This window comes from Saccopteryx bilineata, chromosome 1 (genome assembly GCF_036850765.1).
Source record: "Saccopteryx bilineata isolate mSacBil1 chromosome 1, mSacBil1_pri_phased_curated, whole genome shotgun sequence".
Taxonomy (NCBI): Eukaryota; Metazoa; Chordata; class Mammalia; order Chiroptera; family Emballonuridae; genus Saccopteryx; species Saccopteryx bilineata.
The window spans coordinates 361,115,345-361,126,636 of NC_089490.1; positions in this window are offsets into that span (position 1 = coordinate 361,115,345).

Consider the following 11,292-nt stretch of genomic DNA (forward strand, 5'->3'; position numbering starts at 1 on the left):
ATATTAATTCTATTCCTTTATTATTTTTTTAACTCAAAGTCATGTGTTCAACAAGCAAAAGTCCATATGCTCAACTTCACTTAGACATTCTATTTCAAAATGCTTTCTTGCCCTCAGAAAATAACCCAAAGCCTTCAGCAAAAAGAAACGCCCCTGCAAAAGCAACTTGCTGACGATATAGGAGACTATGGAAGAGAAAGCACTAATTGTCATTCAAGCCAATTTAAGATGAATTTTTATCTTAATCTGAAAAGCTTCATTCTCAAGTAGGAGGATAATAGGTGAATATATCAATCTTCATGAGAAGAATGACCTAGAACCTTGGGAAGAACAATGTTAGCTAGCAGGTTGTTAGCAGGATACAGGTCTCCTGACTCCCCTGCTCAGAGCACTTCGCCTCACACCTAGCCAGGTGTTGTCTAGAATCCCTCAAAGCTTCCCAGCACAATGATAGTATGATGCTGTCAATCAAGAGCGCTACTGAATGCATCATTCTGGCTTAGGTTGAGCAACTGTCTGGCTAAGGAGTTGTCAAGAGATTTCAACAGGCAGATTAAGGGCCAGATTTGACCAGCAGATATGTTTTAGCCCCAAATTCAATAAAAATATATATATATTTTTTGAATTGGTTGCCAATATTTAAAAGTAGGATATTTTACAAACAAGTTTGGATTTCTTACTCTTTGCTCCCCCCAAATTAAATAAAACATTTAGCAACACTGGGCCAGAGTTATATGACAACTGGCTAGAAGTAAGTACAAGTTGCCCTTGAAAAAAAGGTGTGGATGTTCCTATTCTTCAGAGTCACCAGCACTCTTGTATCACATCCCATCCATTTGATGTTCCTGCCTGGCCTTTGTGAGCTTTCAGAATTTACAAATCTTACTACTATTATATATGCCAATGTTTTCTCCCGGTAGTGTCTTAAAATGAAGAGCCTGGGTTCCACCCACAGTTAATAAATAAGAATATCTGAGGTTGCAGACCACGAATTTGAAGTTGTATATTTAAATATCCAAGGTAACTCTGAAACACCTCCACAACTGAGAACTCTTGGAGGAGAGTAGACTCATTCATATCCACTCTTTATTTCAGGACAAACAATGACCTTCTCTTCTGGAATGTTACTTACTCATCATCTCTAAAAATCACCATTGACCAAATACCATCCTGGGCCCATCCCAGAGAAAGGATCCGGGAGTGGAGTGGGGAGGGAGGTGCTGAAACCAAGATTCCCCTGACCTCATCTATAGCTGAGTCAGGGAGAGCCCAGGCCTAGTGACAAAAGAAGGCCAACCCCCCAAATCAGAGAGCATTCGATCCTTATCTTGGTTGATGGAAGAGCATCAGCCAATTATTTCCTTAGTAGAGAATGAAACAGCCCAGCAGGAGCTGCATGCATCTGAGATGAGACAGACGCACAAATCTATTCCTTGTTTAAAGATCACGCTGCTAAGAATAGAAACTGAAACACACACTCAAGCGTGTGCACACACACACCCGTGAGGAAGGCCACAACAGGGCTGGAGAAATCCACAGCTTAACAGAGGGATCATCCGAGAATCACAGAGCAGAAAATCCTCCCTGAGATCTTTCCTACTAAAGCTCTCATTTTACAGATGAGGAAGCAAAGACCCAGACAGAAAAGAGCAGTCCCAGCATTGCCTAGAGATAGAACAGAAGAACGACTGGAACTCAGATTCTATCTCCCAGCGTGGGCCTCAACGTGGTGCACTGCCTTGGAAGCCTAAAAGCCCAAAAGGCTGAGCAGGGCCAAAGTCATACCACCCTTTTGAAGCATGTCTGACAGGAGGAATCAAGCGAGAATGTCTACCATAACAATTTTGTCAAATAATGAAAACTTTAAAAACTACCTAAATATTCAACAACAGCAACTTGGTTAAATAAATGATGCTACATGGTATGAAATACTATGTGGCCATTAAAAATAATTTTTATTTATACCAGAAGACAAGAAGAGTGGAATACAAAACAGTATGTATAGCATAATTCCAGTGTTATAAAATATAAATAAATATATAATAGCTATTATTCATTGAGCATTTACCATGAGCCTGGCACTGTGCTAATAATCACTTATAACATATTATCCAATTTAATCTACAAATTGGCTATCTGAAGTGTGTTCTGTTATTATTTGTATTTTACAAAAAGCAGCAGCACAGAGATGTCAGAGCTAGTAAATGACAGAGTGTACGTTTGAATCCAGAAGGACCGAACTTTTGTACTTGACCACCATGTACACATTTTAAAAATAGCCCTGGCCAGTTGGCTCAGTGGTAGAGCATAGGCCTGGAATGTGGAAATCCCAGGTTCAATTCCTGGTCAGTGTACACAGGAGAAGCAACCAATTGGCCTAGGTGCTGAGGAAGGCACCATAGACTTGCTTAAGCGCTAAAATGGCTCCAGTTGCAAAGGTGCAATGCCCCAGATGGGCAGAGCATCGCCCCCTAGTGGGCTTGCCGGGTGGATCTCGATTGGGCACATGTGGAAATCTATCTCTCTACCTTCCTGCTTCTCACTTAAGAAAAATACAAAAAAAAATAAAAAATGACAGGCAGGATATTGTTATCCTACGTAGTGTGATAACAGGTGGGGTTTCTTATTTTTTAGTTTTTCTGTACAAACTTCTTTATTTTTTTTTTGTAATTCTCCATTCTCTCCTATCTCCAATCCCAGATCACCTCTAATTTATTTTCTATCTCTAGGATTTTCCTATATTAGTGGAATCATACAATATGTGTCTTTTGATATCTGATTTATTTCCCATAGCCTAATGTTTCAAGGTTCCTCCATGTTGTAGCTTGTATTCACGCTTCAGTCTTTTTTATGCAGAATAGTATTTATTTCACTGTAGTGAAATACTACAATTTACCTATCCATTCACGTACTGATGAACATTTGGATCATTTTCACCTTTTAGCTATTGTGAATAATGCAGCTATGAATATTTGTGTACAAGTTAGCTGAGTTCCTGTTTTCAAATCTTTGGAGTAGAATTTCTGGGTCAAATGGAAAGTCTATGTTTAACTTTTGTGGCATTATCAAACTGTATTTCACAGCAGCTACACCATTTTACATTCCCATCAGCAATGTATGAAGGTTCTAATTTCTCCACATCTTCATCAACATGTGTAATTATCCATTTTTTTGATTATAGCCATCTTAGGTGTGAAGTAGTATATCATTAAAGTTTTGATTTACATTTCCTTAATGACTAATGATGTAGAGCATATTTTTATCTGCTAATTTGCAATTCACATATCTTCCTTGGAGAAATGTCTATTTAAGTCCTTTGCCTATTTTTTTTTAAACAATGACTCATCTAAATTATTTTTTATTTATTCATTTTTTTAAGAGAAGAGAGACAGAGAAAGAGAGAGAGAAGAAGGGAGGAGCAGGAAGCATCAACTCCCATATGTGCCTTGACCAGTCAAGTCCAGGGTTTCGAACTGGCAACCTCAGCATTCCAAGTTGACACTCTAACCACTGCGCCACCATAGGTCAGGCCTTTGCCTATTTTTTAATTGGGTTGCTAGTCTTTCTGTTGTTGAGCTGTAGGAGTTCTTTATATATTTTGGATATTAAGCCCTTATCAGATCTGTGATTTGCAAATGTATTCTTCCATTCGGTGGCTCTCCATTATAGTGTTCTTTGGTGCACAAATTTTTAATTTTAACGAAGTTCAATTTTTATTCATCATAAGCCAGAAAAATATAAAATTATTTTTATGAGCAATTCTTAAGGATCTGGGCAACACAGAAGCCACAGTTATACCTATATGTTCCAACTATGTAAAGCAGTTGTACAAATATGATCTATGTAAAACTAAGTGATAGTTAGATAATCTGGGAGAACTAACTATTCCAGGAAGACTGAGAAACAGGTCAATATATAGAGCATTCTTATGTTGTCCTCCATCACTCCGGTTGAACAGTAACGGCTGCTTTGTCTCTTTCACCCCGGCAGCAACTCTCCAATGAGAGGCACACCTGCTGTTCTAAAGGGACTGAGCCCTGAAAACAGAGCTTCCTGTAGCACCCAGGTTTGGTTTACAGAGTTCCAGACAGGTCTGTGGCTGTTTTAAAGATTTGTGATTAACTCAGAAAAGACCAAAGAGTGGAAGAGAGAAGAGGGAACTCCTTTTTTCTTTCAAATGATAAGCCTCCAAAACAGAAGGGTACGTATCACTTCTCAGTCTTTTGGCTAAGAGCGAGTGCAAAACAGAAGGGTGCTTCAAATGCAGCCATATGGATTTAGGTTAGACAGCTGGTAGAACCTGATAATAGGCATGGCAGACAGCTCCCAGGAAGTTTTTAGAATGCGATGGTTTCTAAGCCCCATTCCTACAGCACAGAATTACACTGTTTCAGGAGAGAACTGAAAGGAAATGCTTTGTGATTGCAATCTTCCCTCCTGTGCCCCATGGGGCATGGGATACTTCTGTCTCCCGTGGGTACAACATCAGTGGTCTGGTGAGAACAAACAAGGTTTTCTTCACATGGCATCGGAAGCCCTGGAGAGATAGTGTGAGACATGGCATCCTAAATGTTAGAAGGGGAAGGGGCATGAGAAATCTTCTACTCTGCCCCCCCCCAAATTAGTCAATGTTGGGGCATTAGGGGATTCAATAAATAGCCATCTTCCTCACCCAAGTTCTGAACCAATTATTGAGAAATCAGACATAGAAAATAACAGATGGAAATCGAAATGTCAGTTGATAAGAGCTAGGCTGGAGGCTATGGCTTAGATATGAGATCAAATGAGCTTGCTTACCCTGTTCCCAGAATACAGTTAACACTGAGTTACAGGCAGGGCTGAAAAAACTGCAGGCCTCATCTTATAGGGGTCTGTCTCCATAAAACTGGTAGCACATAGGGGATCATGAAACAACTGCCCCCTTGGGTCAGGCTGGCTCCTCTTGCATCCCTCTTCTACATAAAAAAGGGAGGCGCTAAACCAAGCATGCCCAGATAATCCTTCCAAACTAATTAGATAACTCATACCTTCTTCATAGAGAAGAATAAGTAAGGAGTAGAGAGAGAGGCTAGAGGTCTTATTCTAGTGATTTTCAAATATTAGTGAGCATGACAATCACCTGAAGAGCTTATTAAAGCACAGATTGTTGTGTTCCACCCCCAGAATGCTGATTCAGTGAGTCTAGAGGTAGAGTCTGATAAACTGTGTTTTTTTAACAAGTTCTCTAATGATACTGAGACTGCTTATCCTGGGACCACATTTTGAGAACCAGTGGTCAAAAAGACTCTATTTAATTGGAAATGTAAGCAGGAATAATGTTTCCCTTGATAATCAGGACTTGCTTGGTTGTCAGTGACAGAAACTCAATTCAAACTGAAATAAAAAGAATTTATTGGTTGCCCTGGCCAGAGAGTTCAGTTAGTTATAGCATCTCCTTGAAGCTTAAAGGTTGCCGGTTCAATCCCTGGTCAGGGCATATTCAGGAACAGATCAATATTCCTCTCTCTCTCTTTCCTTCTCTCCCTTCCTCTCTCCAAAATCAATAAAATAAACATTAAAAACAAAACATAATGACTTTTTTTTTAAAAAAAAATAATGCTTTGGTTCACGTAACTGATACAGCTGTTGGTCCAACTTCAAGACTCAGGTGGTATCTTCAGGACTGACTCTTTCACTCTCTGTATCTCTCAGTTGTGTTTGTTCTATATGACTCTAGTCTTGACCAGGGTTTCCCCTGGTGTTTACTGGCAAGATAGCCCCAGTTACATTGCTTCCCCTAAGCCAGTATTTCTCAAACTTCAGCATGAATCAGAATCTCCTAGAGGGTTTGTTAAACACAGACTGCTAGGCCCCAACTCAGGAGTTTTTGATTCAATAGGTTTGGGGTAAAACCCAACAACTGGCAGTTCTAACAAATTCCCAGCTGGTAATATTGATACTGTCAGAAGAATGGAGAATGGATGGATGCTGAGGGGCCACAAACAGTAGGTGTTCACTACTCTTCCTTTAACAGATCAAGACACTGAAAGATTGAATGGCTGGTCTGTTTTATCAAAGATGGAAGTTTTTCCAAAGGGCATGTTGGCACAACACAGAGTGAAGTAAGAAATTTGAAGTAAAAAATCTGATGTCAAATCCCATCCCCACCACTAACAACCTGAAGGGTTTAGGGCAGAGTACTTTACCACTTTTGTTCTTTGCTTTAATGTTTTAAAAATGAAAATAACTGTAATATCTACTCATAGAGTAGGATGAGGGTATGATGATTTACTGGAACATGTAAGAGACCTTTATGGTTAGAGAAATATTAGATAGATGGAAGCTTTAAGTTATTTTAAAAGTCAATGTGAATTATAATATACATAAAAATTAAAACTATAGAGCTACTTTTTATGAGTACTATTTTCCAACTAGACAACTGGCAAGATCAAATTTGAGAACACTATGAGCAAAAGTCGGGGGGGGGGGGATAGATCCTCTCATTCATTGCTGATGAGGTCTAGCTCATATCCTAGAACCTTCCAATGTACTCAGGGAACCCAGTATGCCCAGAATTTCATCTCTTTGCCTGAAGAATTGTTCTAGACTATGGAAGTGCATTCTGGTCCCCAGCAGCCTAGGCCAGGCCGGAAAGTTAACAGGTACTCTCATCTCACACTCTGTGCTCCCGGAGCAGCCTTTAGCTAAGGACTCTTGGAAGATGCAGCTTCCTTACCTTTGTTACGAAAGTCCAAAAGTGAGTTTCTGTACCTTAGCTCATAACTTCCTAGTGGGATTAAGCTCCAGTCACTTACTATAGTAACTAGCCTCATAACACACCCTTTTAATGGTTGTTTTCCCTTCCCTGTGTCACTCATTCCCCCACCCCTCAGCTTTCTGGTGTTTTGTGCACCTACCAAATATACTACTTGCACTAGAATAATTGACACAGAGATATGCTTTTCTGAGGGAACCCCAACCAAGATATAAACATCTTTGAGAGTAAGCAACATTTAGCAAAATACAAATTCGCATGCTCTTGACCTAGCAAATATGATTCTAATAATTTATTTAACAGGTATGTTCACATATGTGCAAAATAACATATATGAGACTATTAACCAAAGCATTATTTGTGATAGCAAGAAGTTGATACAATTTGAATATCCATTAATTTAGGACTGGTCAAATAAATCAAGGTACATTTATAAAATGATACTATCCAGCAAAAATTTTTTTATTTTATTTATTTATTTGTTTTGCAAAATAAATTTAAAAAGAGGAATTCCTAACTTGGAATAATTTTTAAGATTTATTTAAATGAGAAAAGCTAGATACCAAAAAGAATGTATAATACAGTACCATTTGTGTAAAAGAGGGACAATATATAAATGTGTATTTGGTTGTAATAATATAGATAACTTCTAGAAGGATAGACAAGAAAATGAAAGACTATTCTCATATATACTCTTTGGCACTTTTTGAATTTTGAATCGTGTAAAGGTAAACAAATTAATTAAGGCAAAATAATTAATTAAAAACTTCTTTAATATGAATGTGAATAAATTTTACACTCAGAAACTTATTTAAGAGTCATTCACTTCAGAAACATTTTTATTTTTAAAATGTTAGATATTATTATGAGTAACTATAAACACTACAAACTACAATGCTACAAATTGCAACATGTCCAAAAACTGTTTATCAATGGCCACCTAGAGCTTTAAAAGGTATAGATAATGCATTAATTAACCAGGTAGATAAAAAGAACAAAAGGCCCTGGCCAGATGGCCCAGTGGATGGAGTGTCATCTTCACACACCAAGGCCGCAGGTTCGATCCCTGGTCAGGGCACATATGAGAAGCAATCAATGAGTGCACAACTAAGTGAAATAACAAGTTGATGCTTCTTTCTCTCCTTTCCTTTCTCTCTCTCAAATCAATGGAAAAAAAATTTAAAGAAGAACAAAAGACAGGGAAGGTTGTTGAAGGGCCCAAAGTCGCACTTGGGGATATTGAAGCTCTCATTACAGTAAATAACACCTCCCCCTTCCTGTGAAATCTCCCTATAAAAGAGCTTTCTGTATACATTGTCTTATGTGCCCTGTAGCTATCATCCCAATTTCACAGCTAAGAAGACAAAGGCTTGGAGAGTTGAAGAGTCTAGTTCAAGTTTATAGAAGTAGAATTTGAATTCCATCCCAGGTCTGGCTGAATCCAAAGCAAGATATATGCCAATCATATACCTATTAAAGATATAATTTTGATAAAAGCTTTGTAAAAAGGGGATCACATTTTCGAGTCACAGTCACCAAGGCCCAGGCTTGAAAGTATACTAGTGAGCAGGAGGGAAAACCATTTCCTCTTTGACCCCTCTGTACAGATGTTCATGCCAGAGCCAAAGCACAGGGACCAGCAATGGAGTGTTCTTACTTCATACCTTTCTGTGACTGGAGCATACCAGCACCTGGGGCCATGCTATAGGACAGGAACCTATTTAAACTGATCTGGAAAGTATTTCTTGAGTGAATGAATGGACCAATAATTGGGCACCATAGCATCATATAATGCAGGAAGCCCAAACGGGCAAAATGCAGTTCCAAGTTATAACTCAGTTGAGAAGACAAAACAAAAATATCACAATATTTAGGTAAGAGTAGAAACCAGGATTATAAGTAAGGTCTCAGTGCCAAATGTAGCCAGAGCTATAGAAAATCAGAGGCAAGAAATAGCCATATTTCTTGAAGTGATGGGAAGATGACATGTGGAGAAGCAGAGATAAAAGGCATTCTAGGGAGAACCATTTCTAGTGGAAATACAGAATAAGGCCAATATCTCAATGCATGTGAAATAACTACAAGGTTTAGAATTGAATAGAACTGGGGTTTGAATCTTGTATTGATGGGCACGGTTACTTAATCCCCTTGATCAGGATAAGAATGGGGCTTCAGAGCCAGGCTGAGATAGTTTCACTACAGCTTCCACTGCTGGCCATTTTGGGTGCTTGGTCTTCAGGATCTCAGCCACTTCCTTGAATGCTTGTCTGAAGCCAGACCAGAAAGAAGGAAGACAATCAGTAAGAGAGAGGAAAGGCTTTCCCCAATGCCCCTGAGTCAGTCACTCCCACGGCCTCAGTGGTCACCAATCTAGGCTGCAGGCCTAAGACCTCCGAAGCTCCCCCTCCACTAGACCTTGGTTTCTCTCCCTTGGCTTCTTGATCTTTGAGTCTTTGTTTCTATTTCAGCCCCTGTATCAGCTTTTTGTCTCTGTTTCAGTCTTCTCTTTCTCTGTCTCTTTGTTTCTCTGTCAATTGTCTCATGTTCTTTCTCCATTTTACTCACATTTCTTTCAATAACAAGCCCCAGCTCTCTGGACAATGCTCCTTGCATTACTGGACCCAAAACAAAGCAAAACAAAAACCCCACAGAGACTTGGCTTATTCACAAAAGCTTATCAATCTAAAAGCCAGTGTGATCATTTGGATTCATACCTTTATATGATACTCAAAAATATATCTCCAGCAGATTAAAGAGTTAAACATATAAAAGTCAAATCACAGGAAAACTGGCAGGAAATTGAATTGACTATCAGATCTTTGGAGGAATTATAACTTTTAAAGCATTAAGCAAAGGAAGAAACCACAAAGGAAAAGATGAACAGATTTTGCTTCATAAAAATGTGAAGCTACTATACAAAAATAATAAAATAAAAAGATGGAAACAAAAAGAAAAACAGATAAAAAATGTTTGCAGTAACATTCAAAGAATGAATATCTAAATTATAGGAAGTTCATATCAGGAAAAGAAAAACCAAAGCTTGAATAAACAGCCATAAATAGAAATATAACCATAAATCAACAAAAGGAAAAGTGTTTGGTTTAATATTCTCAAGTATGTGCAAATTAATACACTTAAAGGGGCCGTTTTCCTGCCATTATACTAGCAAAAATTAAAACAATGATAATACCCTGTGCTTGTGGTTAAGTAAATTTACACAATACTTTTGGAACGCTCTTTGGCAATAATTATCAACAAACTTTAAACTATTTGTACCTTTGTCCCTTAATTCCATTCCAAGGGATTTGTCCTAAGGCAGCACATTTTAAACTATGCTACTTGCAACCTTAGAAGTTCTGCAGAATTGTCTGTGGGACTGCTAGGGAAGGTATGTACTAGTCAGGGTATGGGGCCCTGAGCCAGAGAAATTAACCCTATCATAAGCAAAAAGTCAAAGCACTGAAAAAAAAAAAAAATTCAGAGGCTCGCGGAATCAATGGTTGTACGTCTCTACAACCACGTTCTGAAAACAGGAAGGAAACTGGAGAATTCCAGAGGGCTAGGCAACTGGAACCACACCACAGGTCACAGAGCCAGAACAATCAGGTGCGTGTGGCACTGTGCTGAGAGGACAATGACCTCCAATCACCCCTACACTGTCACTTACTCATGATTCAAAACCGTAGGACAGAATTCCTGATTGCCTGTACCTAAATCACATGTCTCAGGTTTTGAAAGGAAGCAGGAAGTGGGGCTGAAGAATCTGAGGTTTTGGCTTCCTATTGGGAGATGGAAACTATCTCCCAAGTCTACATACATATGGGGAGTCCCCCAAACAGAAGACTTGGGGGACTAATTGCCAGATGACATGGGTGCTGGACAGCTAAAAAGCAGGAAATATCTTCTACTAGATCAGGGGTCAGGAACATATGGCTCGCGAGCCAGATGTGGCTCTTTTGATGGCTGCACCTGGCTCACAGACAAATCTTTAATAAAAAGAATAATAACGTTAAAAATATAAAACATTCTCATGTATTACAATCCATTCATTTCCTACTGCTCATGTTCATGGTTGCGGGTGGCTGGAGCCAATCACAGCTGTCCTCCAGGACAACACCAAATTTTTATTGGATAATGCGTAACGTACACAGGCTCTCATGGAATTACATTTTAAAATATGTGGCGTTCATGGCTCTCTCAGTCAAAAAGGTTCCCGACTCCTGTACTAGATGATAGGGTGCTGACCACATAAAGCTCTAAGCTCCTATCCTCACCTCAACTAAAGCACTCCACCTTCACCAGCATTACCAAATAGGCTCCCAGGCAAAATTTTATTTGAAAGAAGTTTTCTGCAGCTCCAACACATCTGAAAAGCCATTGTGAGCCCACCAGGAAGGCTGGTTTAACACACATTACCAACTCTTTTCTTCTTTGCCGCCTACAAATAAAGAGATTGGAAGGATTTTTGCTTTTATAGTCTCCTTAGAGTCAGGGGTGACCACGTAACACAATTCTAGCCAAAGGGACACACGTTTATG